Raw genomic sequence first — 15,223 nt, forward strand, 5'->3', positions numbered from 1 at the left:
GCCGTGTAGTAGTTACACACTATAAGGGTACAATATTCAGTAGGTGTGATCTAATTTGAGCTAGAACTTGGGTATTATTTTGAATATTTCATAAATACAATAAGTAAATCAAGTGCCTATCACCTTCATGAAAATTTTCGAGTTTTGCCAAATGAACCTAGCTCCAACTACTCAAAAATTTGACACTGAACTGTGCAGTCTGTGCATGGTTCTTAGTAGAGTCACATTTCCATGATAACACTGTATAAAATTAGCTTGTTTCTTCATACTTTGAGTACAGTATCTACGTCTTATTCAGTATTTAATCTGCATCAATAAGTTGTGTTCCAATTCAAAAGCTATCCTATGCAATGACACACTAAGAAGCTGAGGTTAAGGAGGAGATTAAATTTCAGTGCAGACTAATTCTCATGAGTCTTGCAAGGAGCATATGAAGGTTACACTTGAAATGTAATGAAATCACTTTCCAGGCATAGCCTCATGAGGTAATCAGTTAGGTGGGAATTGTTATATAATACTCTCAGATGAAGAATTATTGCACTATTAAACACAATGGGAGAACATTAGGTGGTATTTAAGAAAGATTCTCAGAAAGTTAAGATAGATCTGGATTTTGCACATGAAAAATTTAGACAGACACAAAATAGTTAACAGAAATCTGTTCTATGGCTTGGGCATGCATAAAATACAGAGCATAAATTATAATAAGTCACATATAGAGTGAGTAGGGAGAAATTTCAACACATAAATTGCCATGTTGACATTCCAAGTTACAAATATTGCTCAATGTTATGACCTCCTGCATCCATGATAGCCTGGATACCATCTCAATTGTTTGCAGCACTTTTTGAACAAAGGACAATGGAATGTTCAGCAGTTGTGGCACAGCTTGAAGATCGTTACTGTGTCCAGCTTTCTCAGCCATGGCAACAGTACATTCTTCAACAACATGTGACACAACTGGCCACTGGCCTTTTTCAGGAGTAATTCCCAAATTGTCAGTTAGTTCTGACTTCTGAATCATATTCTTCAACACTGGTGTAGAAAGAGGACCTCTTCATATACCTTTAATGCATGAGACTTGTGAAGAGCAGCAACACTAGTGCTGCTGTTTTGATAAAAAAAAGTTCTATGAGTAAAGCTCTGCTCACATGCCCAGACCCTTATTGTCTGTCTGCAGCTGTAATGCACATTGATACTTACGTTTCAGCACTTTGTCTCTGTACTAGTATTCCTACTAATGGCAAGTCATGATACTACCACTATTGACAATGCAAATTCTGCAGCACACAGTCTGAACACTGTAAAGTTGGGTACCCATATGGTAAATGGTAATCCACCTACACTTGCTCAAATAGCGAAGTTCAATAACAATCCTCCTCCTCCTCCTCCTCCTCCTCCTCCCTCCCTCTCTCTCTCTCTCTCTCTCTCTCTCTCTCTCTCTCTCTCTCTCTCTCCTCCCTGGATTGAATTCAGGTGTTCTAGAAAGTCATTCAAGTTCTCACTGCCATGAAGCCAAATAACAGAACTATCATCTACGTATCTGAAAAAACATGCTAGTTTCAGCTGCAGACTCCAAGGTGTGTTCCTCGAAATCTTCCATATACAAATTGGTAATGATGGGTGACAATGGGCTTCCCATTACAACTCCATCTGTCTGCTCACAGTACTGGTCATTGAATAAAAAGTAAGTGGGTGTCAACACAGTGCTTACTTTCTGCAGTTTTGCATTGAAAATGGCAAGGTATGTTCCTGTTGAAGTATCTGCAGTTGTCAACGATGCCACCCAGCTGCATTCTCTTAAGTTATTTGAACACTGTATATGCCAGAAGAAACTAAATCTCACATTGTTAATTTCCTCCCAATAGAACTAATCACTGCTTGTGGAGGTTGGATAAATTCTGCAGCAGTACAGTAAGATTGCAATGTGCAGTGTTGTTTTTACTGCAGTGTTGTGATCAAAATATTGTTCCAACATTTGCCAAAGTAGTGCATCATATTAATTCTCCTGCCACTAGTCTTATCAAGCAATGCACTAGCCTAGATATTGTTTATGAGAGGATCCATTACACTCACTGACAGCTGGATTTTGTTTCCAAGGAATTTTTTCAGCTTCATTTAACGCCTGCTTCAAAATTTCAACTTTTTCCGGGGATTGGTGGATGATGCTTCATGGCACTGGGAATTTCATTCTGTAACTGCCAGGCATTTGGCAAAGTTTGAATGTTTCTGTGGCTTGGAATCTATACTGTATCTCAACATTCTGTGATATGTCTCATGGAGAAAGCTTTTTGATGAAGCAGCTTTATCGGTGCTCCAAAGCATTTGCCAGTGGTTGATTCCATAAGTTCTCTTGTACACACTGTTTTTAAACTACCTCCTGATGTTGCAGAATATACTAGGAGGAAGGCATATTGTGTGTTGACTGGGGGACATACACCCAAGACTAATATCACAGCAGCTGAGAGGACTGCTTTACGTTCACTTAGAGTTGACCCGTCAAAGGATGCAGTTTTTACTGTCTGATTCCACATATCGCAGGATCGGTTCTGACCCAACAAAATGTGTTTAGAGAAATACTAACAACCTCCTGGAAAAAGTTCCATATGGTAGGAGAATATCAAGAGCCTCAATTCTTATTGTGCTATTCTCTCTAGGGTACTTGGCCTCCCTAAGGTCCACAGGGAAGAGGCTCCTCTTCATAAGATTGTGATTAAGACTGTTGCTCTGACATTGTGTAGAAAAAAACTTTGTTACTCTGTTGAGTCATATAGTAGGTCAATGTAAGCACCATGTTAAGAACTCAGCAGATTTTGTAGATCAGTTAGAGTGAATGCATTTGAATGACATATTCTTGTAAGTTTTGATGTGGTCTCTCTCTCTCTCTTCACTCATGTACTTCTGTCCGATTCATTACAGTTGATTGAGGTTAGGATTGGTGCTGAATTAATGAACCCATTTCAACATGTGTTAACTCACTTCCTTTTTATTCAATGAGCAGTACTATGAGCAGACAGATGGAGTTGTCACTTATCAATGCCAGCTTGTTTATGGAAGATTTTGAAGAACTTACCTCGGAGTCTACGGCTTTGAAAACTGCATGTTTTTTTTCAGATATGTAGAAGATTCTTTTGTTGTTTGGCCTAATGGCAGTGAGAATTTGAATGACTTTCTAGAACACCTGAATTCAACCCACCTCAATATTCACTTCACAACAGTGGTGGAAAAGGATGGCTGTCTTCCATTCTTTGATGTGGTGGTTAGAAGGAAGGTGGACTGTGCGTTGGGACATGCCAATTATAGGAAGCCTACTTACACTAACTTGTATTTGCAGGCTAATAGTTTTCACCATACAGCTTAACATGAATGGGTACTTCAAACCTTGGTTCACAGGGCCCATGTCATCCTGGGCCCTGAGAGTTTGTCAGCAGAGTTAGTCCATCTTGAAGTCACCTTTTGTTGGAATGGTTGTAGTGAAAGAGAGATAAGACATATGTTGCACTCTTGACCAACTATGCACTGTGTGAGCCATGATAATACTGAGGTGGTACCAAATTCTACGGCTTTTGGGCCTTACACAGGAAGCATTTCAAACAGGATTGGTCATATTCTGTGGAAATACAATGTGATGTGTGTTTTAACAACCATTTAAAATTGGGGTCCTTTTAGGTAACATAAAGGATGATCTTGGTTCACGTAAGGTGGTTGTCTACTGTATTCCTTGCAGCTGTTTCATGTCATATATTGGTCAGACTATCAGGACTGTGAAAGGCCAATGTTCTGAGCATAAATGGCATGCACGCTTACAACAGCCAAGTAAATCTGCCACTGCAGGACATTGTCTTGACACCAATCATTCTTTGGAATATAACAGAGATTCCTATATGCACTTCAAGCTATTGGGATATTGTTCGTGTATTGAAATAGAGAGAGAGGGAGAGAGAGAGAGAGAGAGAGAGAGAGAGAGAGAGAGTGAGAGAGAGAGAGAGAGTGTGTGTGTGTGTGTGTGTGTGTGTGTGTGTGTGTGTGTGTGTGTGTGCGCGCGTGTGTCTGCGCATACGAACGTTAGAGGACCCGAACGTAGAAAGTGATTTGGGCTGGCTATCCTTATGGAAACTGTAAAAAAAAAAAAAAAAAAAAAAGCAAGGATTGATGATTATTGGTCAACGAATCCGTTGCTACACACACCGATATTTGACAAAGTGCTGTCCCGCAGGCAATTCACACAAATATTATCATTTTTACATTTTTCTGACAGCAAAATAAACTGGATAATGCTTACCAGCTTTTCAAAGTGCAACTCGTAATTGATTATTTTTCCAAAAAGTTTGAATGAACAAACATTTGAAACAAACAAATTTTGTATTTATTTACATATGTATATCTTCGAAATTTCATGTAAGTAGGGGAACAGGATTGAGAACTTACAAGAACTAGTGATGATATCTCCTAATAATGTCAAGAATGGCCAGTGACAAGCCAAGTAATCTGAATTATCACTGTCGGGATCAATTTGTACGATATATGCAGCCAGCGAAGTGTTAATATAGTATCCCGTAGCAGCATGGCTCTTCCCATATCATTTTCTCTTCTCTTTCCTTTGATTCACAGTCAATCCAGCAGACACATATTGCCCAACAAGTAATGATAATAGCTCTTTACGTGCAACATAATACATTCAGCATCTCAAAATTATAACAAATTATTGTTGTGTTAGTGGTGATTTCTTGGTGCTTAACTGATGAATCACAGTATGATAATACATACATATATGAATTCCTTCTTCATGAATTAACTGTAAGCCAAAATCAGTAATGGCAGTATCAAGAGATTGTTAGTAGTGTTTTACTAATATGCCATTTTCAGAGTGTGGTACCTTCTTTCGTCAGTTGCAGCTATATATCCTTTCAAGCCACATGGCAATGGCCCCATTATATGCCCCCTTTAAAATTATTCCTGCATATGTCTCTGCAGCTTTACTGTATGGTTAAATGATGATGGCATCCTCTTGGGTAAAATATTCCGGAGGTAAAATAGTCCCCCATTCGGATCTCCGGGCGGGGACTACTCAGGAGGATGTTGTTATCAGGAGAAAGAAAACTGGCGTTCTACGGATCGGAGCATGGAATGTCAGATCTCTTAATCGGGCAGGTAGGTTAGAGAATTTAAAAAAGGGAAATGGATAGGTTAAAGTGAGATATAGTGGGAATTGGTGAAGTTCGGTGGCAGGAGGAACAAGACTTTTGGTCAGGTGAATACAGGGTTATAAATACAAAATCAAATAGGGGTTATGCAGGAGTAGGTTTAATAATGAATAAGAAAATAGGAGTGTGGGTAAGCTACTACAAACAGCATAGTGAACGCATTATTGTAGCCAAGATAGACACGAAGTCCACGCCTACTACAGTAGTACAAGTTTATATGCCAACTAGCTCTGCAGATGATGAAGAAATTGATGAAATGTATGATGAATAAAAGAAATTATTCAGGTAGTGAAGGGAGATGAAAATTTTATGGTCATGGGTGACTGGAATTCGAGAGTAGGAAAAGGGAGAGAACGAAACATAGTAGGTGAATATGGATTGGGGCTAAGAAATGAAAGGGGAAGCTGCTTGGTAGAATTTTGCACAGAGCATAACTTAATCATAGCTAACACTTGGTTCAAGAATCACAAAAGAAGGTTGTATACACGGAAGAATCCTGGAGGTACTAGAAGAGATCAGATAGATTATATAATGGTAAGACAGAGATTTAGTAACCAGGTTTTAAATTGTAAGACATTTCCAGTGGCAGATGTGGACTCTGACCACAATCTATTGGTTATGAACTGTAGATTAAAACTGAAGAAACTGCAAAAAGGTGGGAATTTAAGGAGATGGGACCTGGATAAACTGACTAAACCAGAGGTTGTACAGAGTTTCAGGGAGAGCATAAGGGAACAATTGACAGGAATGTGGGAAAGAAATACAGTAGAAGACGAATGGGTAGCTTTGAGGGATGAAGTAGTGAAGGCAGCAGAGGATTAAGTAGGTAAAAAGACGAGGGCTAGTATAAATCCTTGAATTTAATTGATGAAAGGAGAAAATATAAAAATGCAGTAAATGAAGCAGGCAAAAATGAGATCGACAGGAAGCGCAAAATGGCTAAGCAAGGATGGCTAGAGGACAAATGTAAGGATGTAGAGGCTTATCTCACTAGGTGTAAAACAGATACTGCCTACAGGAAAATTAAAGAGACCTTTGGAGAAAAGAGAACCACTTGTATGAATATCAAGAGCTCAGATGGAAACCCAGTTCTAAGCAAAGAAGAGAAAGCACAGAGGTGGAAGGAGTATATAGAGGGTCTATACAAGGGCGATGTACTTGAGGACAGTATTATGGAAATGGAAGAGAATGTAGATGAAGATGAAATGGGAGATACAATACTGCATGAAGAGTTTGACAGAGCACTGAAAGACCTGAGTCAAAACAAGGCCCCGGAAGTAGACAACATTCCATTAGAACTACTGAAGGCCTTGGGAGAGCCAGTCCTGACAAGCCAGTCCTAACAAAGTTCTACCATTTGGTGAGCAAGATGTATGGGACAGGCAAAATACCCTCAGACTTCAAGAAGAATATAATAATTCCAACCCCAAAGAAAGCAGGTGTTGACAGATGTGAAAATTACCGAACTGTCAGTTTAATAAGTCACAGCTGCAAAATACTAACACGAATTCTTTACAGACAAATGGAAAAACTGGTAGAAACCAACCTCGGGGAAGATCACTTTGGATTCCGTAGAAATATTGGAACACGTGAGGCAATACTGACCTTATGACTTATCTTAGAAGGAAGATTAAGGAAAGGCAAACCTATGTTTCTAGCATTTGTAGACTTAGAGAAAGCTACTGACAATGTTGACCGGAATACTCTCTTTCAAATTCTGAAGGTGTCAGGGGTAAAATACAGGGAGCGATAGGCTATTTACAATTTGTACAGAAACCAGATGGCAGTTATAAGAGTTGAGGGGCATGAAAGGGAAGCAGTGGTTGGGAAGGAAGTGAGACAGGGCTGTAGCCTCTCCCTGATGTTATTGGGTTGTGTTGTTTGGGGGAAGAGACCAAACAGCAAGGTCATCGGTCTCATCAGATTAGGAAAGGATGGGGAAGGAAATCGGCCGTGCCATTTCAAAGGATCCATCCCAGCATTTGCCTGGAGTGATTTTAGGGAAATCACGGAAAGCCTAAATCAGGATGGCCGGACGTGGGATTGTACCGTCGTCCTCCCGAATGTGAGTTCAGTGTCCCAATGTTATTCAATCTGTATATTGAGCAAGCAGTAAAGGAAACAAAAGAAAAATTCAGAGTAGGTATGAAAATCCATGGAGAAGAAATAAAAACTTAGAGGTTCACCAATAACTTTATAATTCTGTCAGAGACAGCAAAGGACTTGGAAGAGCAGTTGAACGAAATGGACAGTGTCTTGAAACAAGGATATAAGATGAACATCAACAAAAGCAAAACGAGGATAATGGAATGTAGTCAAATTAAATCAGGTGATGGTGAAGGAATTAGATTAGGAAATGAGACACTTAAAGTAGTAAAGGAGTATTGCTATTTGGGGAGCAAAATAACTAATGATGGATGAAGTAGAGAGGATATAAAATGTAGACTGGCAATGGCAAGGAAAGAGTTTCTGAAGAAGAGAAATTTGTTAACATCGAGTATAGATTTAAGTGTCAGGAAGTCGTTTCTGAAAGAATTTGTATGGAGTGTAGCCATGTATGGAAGTGAAACATGGACGTTAAATAGTTTGGACAAGAAGAGAATAGAAGCTTTCGAAATGTGGTGCTACAGAAGAATGCTGAAGATTATATGGGTAGATCACATAACTAATGAGGAGGTATTGAATAGAATTGGGGAGAAGAGGAGTTTGTGGCACAACTTGACAAGAAGAAGGGACCAATTGGTAGGACATGTTCTGAGGCATCAAAGGATCACAAATTTAGCATTGGCGGGCACTGTGGAGGGTAAAAATCATAGAGAGAGACCAAGAGATGAATACACTAAGCAGATTCAGAAGGATGTAGGTTGCAGTAAGTACTGGGAGATGAAGAAGCTTGCACAGGATAGGGTAGCATGGAGAGCTGCATCAAACCAGTCTCAGGACTGAAGACCACAACAACAACAACAACAACAACAACATGTCTTTTTCCACATTCAGATTAAAAAAAGAAAGAAATGTATTAGAGACAATATGGATGTCACGTCAAATCTTATTCTTTTTTAAATTTACAACTTTTTAAGCAAATATCCAGCAAAGTTTAACTTCTTGAACTGATGAAATACCAGGACCACAGAAATAAAAGGCCTCAAATGGCACATCTGATATCTGAAGGCAATGACTTGTTATCGGACCCACTTCAAACAAAATTCCCAATTGAACTACATGACAGAAGCTGTCAATTTCATACAGAGCAACACAGCAAAATCATGTCCACTGCTCATAATAGTTATTCACTACTGAAATTTGCAATGATACATCAAATGAGACGTTATCAGTACTAGCTTCACTCAAAAGTGGAGAAGTTTTCAGTATGACAGTTCCTATCTAATATACAAGTGAACCTTCCAAATTTCAATCTAAAATACTGTTACACCAAACTTCTTGTTTGCTATAGTAACTGTTCAGAATGGGAATTGCAATTAAAAATCATGGCAGATGTGGAAAGCCATTCAGTAACATTGCTTTTAGTGGCATAAATATCTCAGTGTCATTGACATTCATTAAAAATAATTATTGTATGGGAACTGAATGTTATGAACGAATGTGGTGCACATTGTAATGTGCAATAAGCCATTTGGACCATGTATATTCTCAAATTTACAATCTCATCCATTTTTCAATCTTATTTGAAATGTTTTAAACTCCGACTGTATAATATGTCGTGCTAACACAATTAACCCCTGTGATAAAAGAATTTCATAAAAATTACTGTACTACAAAAAACAAAAAAAAAAGCTTTGTTCATGCGAATACATATATTATCATAATTGTTCTATTGTGCTGCTGAGTGAATTTCATTTTCTGTAAATTATTCTTGATTTAATGTGCTGTTTTGCTCTTAGTATGCCTAAATCTTTACTGATGTACTATGAAATGATGTGAAGTGGGTGCCAGTTGGTTGTATGTTGTCTGTCTGGAAGGAAGGAAGGAAAAATGTAAAGTTGTCTGGAGTTTCAGACAAATGGAATGTATTTCACTGAGTGAACATTTTAGTTGACGTCAGCAAGGCATATAGGACTATTAAAATTTAAAACTACATATGAATCAGTTTGTAGTCTATGTCATTTCAAGAAGCATGTCAATCTATAGGGTTTCCAGACCTAAAAGAGAACCTGGCTTCCACACAGAAGAAATTCAAGCAACGGATTGAAGGAGATCCTTTAAAAAAGGAAACAAGAAGAGTATTTTTTCTTTAAATCTACCACTAGATCTGCCCAACAGTATTTCTACTCAATGAACAATTATTACAATTAACAGTCATCCAATGTGCATAACAAAGGAGGTCGTTAAAGTGGTGCCCTTGTGGCCAGGATACTTATACGTTTGGATTTTTGACAGTGTTTATGTTTCAGGTGATCAAAAAGCATATAATTGTGTTGCAAAGTGTAATGATTTTAAACCAAATATTGTTTGACATAGTACATGTTGAGAAGTTTTGGAATGACACAACACTATGGACATACATGGTTTTAAAAGGTTGAAACATTATTACGAAAGTTGACACCACCTACCCAATCCAGGACAATAATAAGCTAAGTACCAATTAAAAAATTTATTTTTGTACTTTCTCAGTGCAATGTTGTGTGGACATTCTGACTGGCATTTTTTCTAGCATTGACAATTTATGAACAAATTTACAACAAATGGATCATGATCAGAACAATGAAAAAAATATGCTGAAGCTACCAGCTTCAACTAATGACTTTAAAAAGGATATAGCCAATAAAGGCATGTTTCAGGATGCATTAGGCAATAGTTGACCAAAACAGTTAAATGAAATCCATGCAGAATCGAAATTTTTAGACAGTAGTGTGTTATATTTGAGTCCAGACCATGAGAAACAAGTACAGTTGCACGTAAGTGAAACAATGCCGAGTGAAAAACCGAAACAGTTAAATTTACAAGACATGTTTACTGCATTAATGTCATCAATGAAACAAAGAGTGAAAAACGGTCATTGATAGAGAAAAATAGTGAAAAACTGTCGTTGGTAGAGAAAAATAGTGAAAAAACTGTCATCGACAGAGAGAAATAGTGAAAAACTTGAAAGTCAATAGTCTCAGAATGTAATGTCATTAGAGCAGAGCTTAATGCACAAATTTCAGATATTAAAAAAGACTTAGTTGGTGTTTTTTCGCAAGTGAAAGCTACAGATGAACATGTGAAAAAAATAGACGGGAAGTTAGAGGCTTCAGAATCCAAAATTCAATCATTAGAGACAAAACCATAGGAAGTAGACAAGGGTCTCAGATCTGAGATAGGTGCATTTGAAGTTAGATGTAAAGATGCTGTTGGAGACACTAGTAAACAAGCTGTAAACTTTATAAATAAGCAAAATGAAAACATAGACAGTGTTGCCTCAGAAATAGATAAAAAAAGTTCAGAAAATATCTGAGATAACAGACTCAAATGTGTTAGACTTACATAGTGATGTCACTATTACCAAAAAAACAAGATGGGGCTTATCAAAAAAATTCTTCAATGTAGGACACCCAAGCTTTCCTACTATGCCACTAAAATGTTTCCTCGGTGACAAGCATTTCCATCCAGTTGATTTTATATGACATTGCCATGATAGTTTTCTCCCTGGTATGAGTGATGAATTAAAAATTAAGTTTATTAAAAGATCATTAGAAGGGGAAGGGCTGTCATAGGCCACCCAACTTCACTGTAACAATTTATCCATAGATGAATTCAAAAAGTGTTTCTTGAAAAAGTTTTGGTCTGACACTGAACAGGCACAGATAAAGAGTGAGTTTTTAAATGGTCCGATGTACAGGGAGCAGAATGGGGATATGAAAGAGTTTTGTGAAGACCAGATCATGAAACATTCTCACTTAGACCAACCTTTTCATGAATTAACTCACATAGGTGCACTTAAGAGAAGGCTACCAGAAATAATTGAAATGGGGTTACTCTATGGGCCAGATGATTCTGTAGACCAGTCCTGAAATATGTAGAAACGTTGGACAGGGTGTGTAACAGGTTTGGCCACCACATTACAGATTCCAGGAGGCTTAACTGGAGTAATCACAATAATAATAGAAATTCAAATAATAATGACGGTTTTAACCAAGGACATAACAACATCCTGGCAAGGAATGACAGGAATCCAAATAATTTTAGAAATTATCAGGATGTAGCATCAAACCATGGGGACCAACAGTTTTATGAGAATAGAAATTCTGGGAACAGAAATGGTGATGGGAATTTTGAAAATAGTGGTGGAAAATGGACAAATAGTAACTAGTCCCCCACACATGTGAGAGATAATGATAGTAGAGGTGATAGATTAAACTGAAACCCTCTCGGTTGGCAGAAACATTGGTGAACAGTCATTTTTGACAGTAAACAGTAACATAAAACCTATACAACACTGATTATGTAAAATTCAGAGAGTTAACAACTATTTGATTATTTTATGAGTAGAAAAGTAATCAGAAGGATGTTTTTCTGTTTATAGTGAAAAAAGTTTTTTGATTGTAGCAAAAAGGTAAGGTAATGGAATTTTACAAAATGTACAAGTGTATCAAATTATTTTGTGTGCCCTGAGTAACCAGTAAACATGAAAGTGTAAAAGGATGTATAATGGCAGGAGTAATGAGATTAGTACACTGCATGTACACAATTTTTTGGGGAATATTGAGGAAGTATAGGGTATATATAGGTATTAGTAGAAGAATACACCAGAGCTATTTAGCATCATGCACTAGCTTGTAAAGGGTTTGTATAATGTAATAAGTGAAAGTACAGTTGCCTAGTGAAGTGTATTTGAAAGTAATGAAGTGATTGTAGGGAGTGTTACCTTTCTGACCCTTAACCCTTATGTGGTCATGTGGCTTTTCGTAACGTTAATAGTCGCGTAGGGTGTTGCTAACACCCAAAATAATAGTGGCTATAATGACACTGTTGTGCATCATATCACTGATATGAATATGTTTACTTCACAAATGGCTATTTAGAATGTTATCTCCCAGTATATTAGCGTTTTATTTAATGTTACTTTAGTATTAAACTGGGTTATTTGAAACATATGCAATAATTCCCATTTTCTTACAATATTTTGTTTAATTATTTATTTCTGTTATTCTTCATACTGTATTACAGGTGTAAGACATTATACTTATAATTAAAAATTTGTTCAGTCAATTCATACAAACATTTTATGAAATCAGTCACTATCACTGGCTGCAAGGAGTGCGTTATCATAGCACTTTTCCCAGACATTTCTCATGTGCTTTACACACATAACTTTCAAACATCGAGCACAGTGCAATTTAACTTTTATATCTTTACCCCGAGGACAAACTGTGCAGCACCTGGGCTTAAGTATTCTTTGCTCAGAAGGTGGTGCGTTGTTGCTGTCTTCAATTCCTGCCATTTTTGTGGCTTTCTGTCTAACTTGTTTAGGCAGGGAGTGAGTGGCTGCTCTCTTACACACTATGGGATTTACTAATGACCTTCTGACATCACGTAAAAACATTCTTTGGGAAATCCTCTCATTGTTATTATTTGCATATATGATGAAGGCGTTATTGTAAGCAATGTCAATCATTCGAAAAAATAGGGCAAGTGACCAGCGTCTAGTTTTTCTTGAGGTTGAATAAGTAGCGCACATTTCATCTATTGTGTCCACACCTGATTTGGTCTTATTGTACATTGTTATAATTTCTTGTTTCTTTTCCTCTGCAGTATTAGTGTCAATGGCACAGTCATGATGCAAAGATGAAAGAAGAATAATGTTCTTGCTCTTCTTTGGCACATATGAAACAATGGTGATATCCTTTCTGAATCCAAAAAGGCTGCTTCTAAGTTCATGACCTCTCGAGCAAACAAAGTCTGGAGGGATCTCCCTCTTATTCTTTCTATAAGTTCCTTCTATTGTATGTTTCTTTTTCAGGAGCTCTTCAGTCAGTGGTATGGAACAAAACCAGTTGTCTAGTGTCACATTGCGTCCTGTGCCTCCAATAGGCTGTACAAGTCTACTTACTATCTCCTTAGGCGAGTTTGACAGTGCAAAGGGACCCTCTGGCTGTTTCCCCAACATAGATTTCCATCCCCAAAGTATACCATGTTCTAGCGTCACATAAGGTGAAAATTTCCAAACTACATTTTGCAGGCTTGCTTGGTATATACTGTCGGAAATTGCATTTGCCTCTAAATGCAACCAGTTGTTCATCCACTGTTGTATATTCAGACAGTATAATTACAGACACAGATTGACATGAGTAATTCAAATACTTCTCTGAATGCAGCTAGGTGATAGAATTTCATTCAATTGTTATTTGCTCTCTCCAGCCATTTAACTGTAGCATACCTCTTCATTATTTAACTCACATTTCCAGAAAGTAGTGTAAAGTTTAAGTTGTTGTTTCAGAAAATTCACGCTGTTGTTTCTTTTTACATACAGTTGCATATAGGCCCAATTTGTGGTATCATATTTTCGTGTTTACCTGTAATTTAATTGACTTATTCTTAATCAACTATTACGTTTATCATGAGTGAAAAGTGCTTGACTTGCCATAGAATCTTAGATCGGTGCTTTGGTGTGACGGGTGCTGTAGTTTTTTTCCAAGGGGGCGACTGTAGTGGCGTGGGAATGGGGGAAGTAAATGATACTCGTCAGTGGTTTCATAGGATATGTAGTAGAGGTAGGAAGATACTAGAACAGGAGGGGAAAATTGGCACCCTTCAGGCTGAGTTAGATGAGGCCAGGGGGGATCTTGACACGTTAGGGAGGGAGAAGGGCAAAAAGAGTTGAGAAGTGGCAACAAGTGGAACAGGCCTAGAACTTTGTCTGACAGCTTCGTGGTGAATGTGGAAAATAGATTTGACCTGTTGCTTTGGTTAGAAGCTGGTGAGCCTCAAGCAGTTGCAGGTGTAGACAGGACACAACAAACTTTCAGCAGCAAATTGAAAAGTAGGAATGTAGGGAAATCAGTAAAGAGAAAGAAAGTGTTGGTGTTAGGTAGTTCCCATGGAAGAGGTGTTGGCCAAGTTTTGCAACTAGGATGAGAATACCAGGTCACCAATTTTTTTTAAATCTAGTGCTGGTCTGGAGCAGGTGACAGAGGATTTAGGATCACTTTGCAAAGATTTCACTACGGAAGACACCGTGGTTACAGTGGGTGGGCCAGGTAATAGTATTGACAGAGTTCCTGGGTGCAGTACATAGTGTGACCTGGCAAACATTGCATCAGCATCGAACCATACTAGTGCTGAGTTTGTATATGCTCTTGGGCACCATGACCAACCCAATTTGAACTCTTCTGTCAGTAGAGTTAATTTGGAGTTGGTTGGTTGGTTTGGGGAAGGAGACCAGACAGCGTGGTCATCGATCTCATCGGATTAGGGAAGGATGGGGAAGGAAGTCGGCCGTGCCCTTTCAGAGGAACCATCCCGGTGTGATTTAGGGAAATCACGGAAAACCTAAATCAGAATGGCCGGACGCGGGATTGAACCGTCGTCCTCCCGAATTTGGAGTTGGAATGGCTGCTTATGTCAGGTGCAGGGTCACACATTGCTGTGGTTCCTGTTGGTTCTCTCAATATGTGGGATTATACTAGGCATGGCCTTCACCTCAACAGAAAAGGGAAGGATAAACTGGCTGAGCAAATAGCAGGACAGTTAAAGGGGGGAGGGACTGTCATGAGTGATAAAATACCAGTGGTTATAGTGTTCAGGGAAGACTCTTTTTAGGGTAGGGAGGACAGAAAGTAACCAAGTTTTAAGAGAGGTTAGGATTGAGACAAACCTTCAGTTTGAGAAAGAAACCAAAAAAACATAATTCTAGCTTGTTACATCAGCATAAACAGCTGCTGGTTAAGAATTTTAACAATCAGCAGAATTATATTACAAAACCAATAGTCAATGGCCTCTCAGAGCATGGCATGCAGTTCCTTCTGTTAAATGTTAACACTGAACAGGATATAAAATATGTTAAATCTGAACTCAAGAGG

The 15,223-nt window shown here is 38.2% G+C and overlaps 1 protein-coding gene across 1 annotated transcript in view; it reads right to left on the reverse strand.

Annotated features, from left to right (window-relative positions):
* Positions 1-15,223, reverse strand: part of LOC126471267 (unconventional myosin-Va-like) — a 179,787-nt gene that overhangs the window by 38,274 nt on the left and 126,290 nt on the right. The gene's annotated exons all lie outside the window — the stretch shown is intronic.

This window comes from Schistocerca serialis, chromosome 3, assembly GCF_023864345.2.
Source record: "Schistocerca serialis cubense isolate TAMUIC-IGC-003099 chromosome 3, iqSchSeri2.2, whole genome shotgun sequence".
NCBI classification, from domain to species: domain Eukaryota; kingdom Metazoa; phylum Arthropoda; class Insecta; order Orthoptera; family Acrididae; genus Schistocerca; species Schistocerca serialis.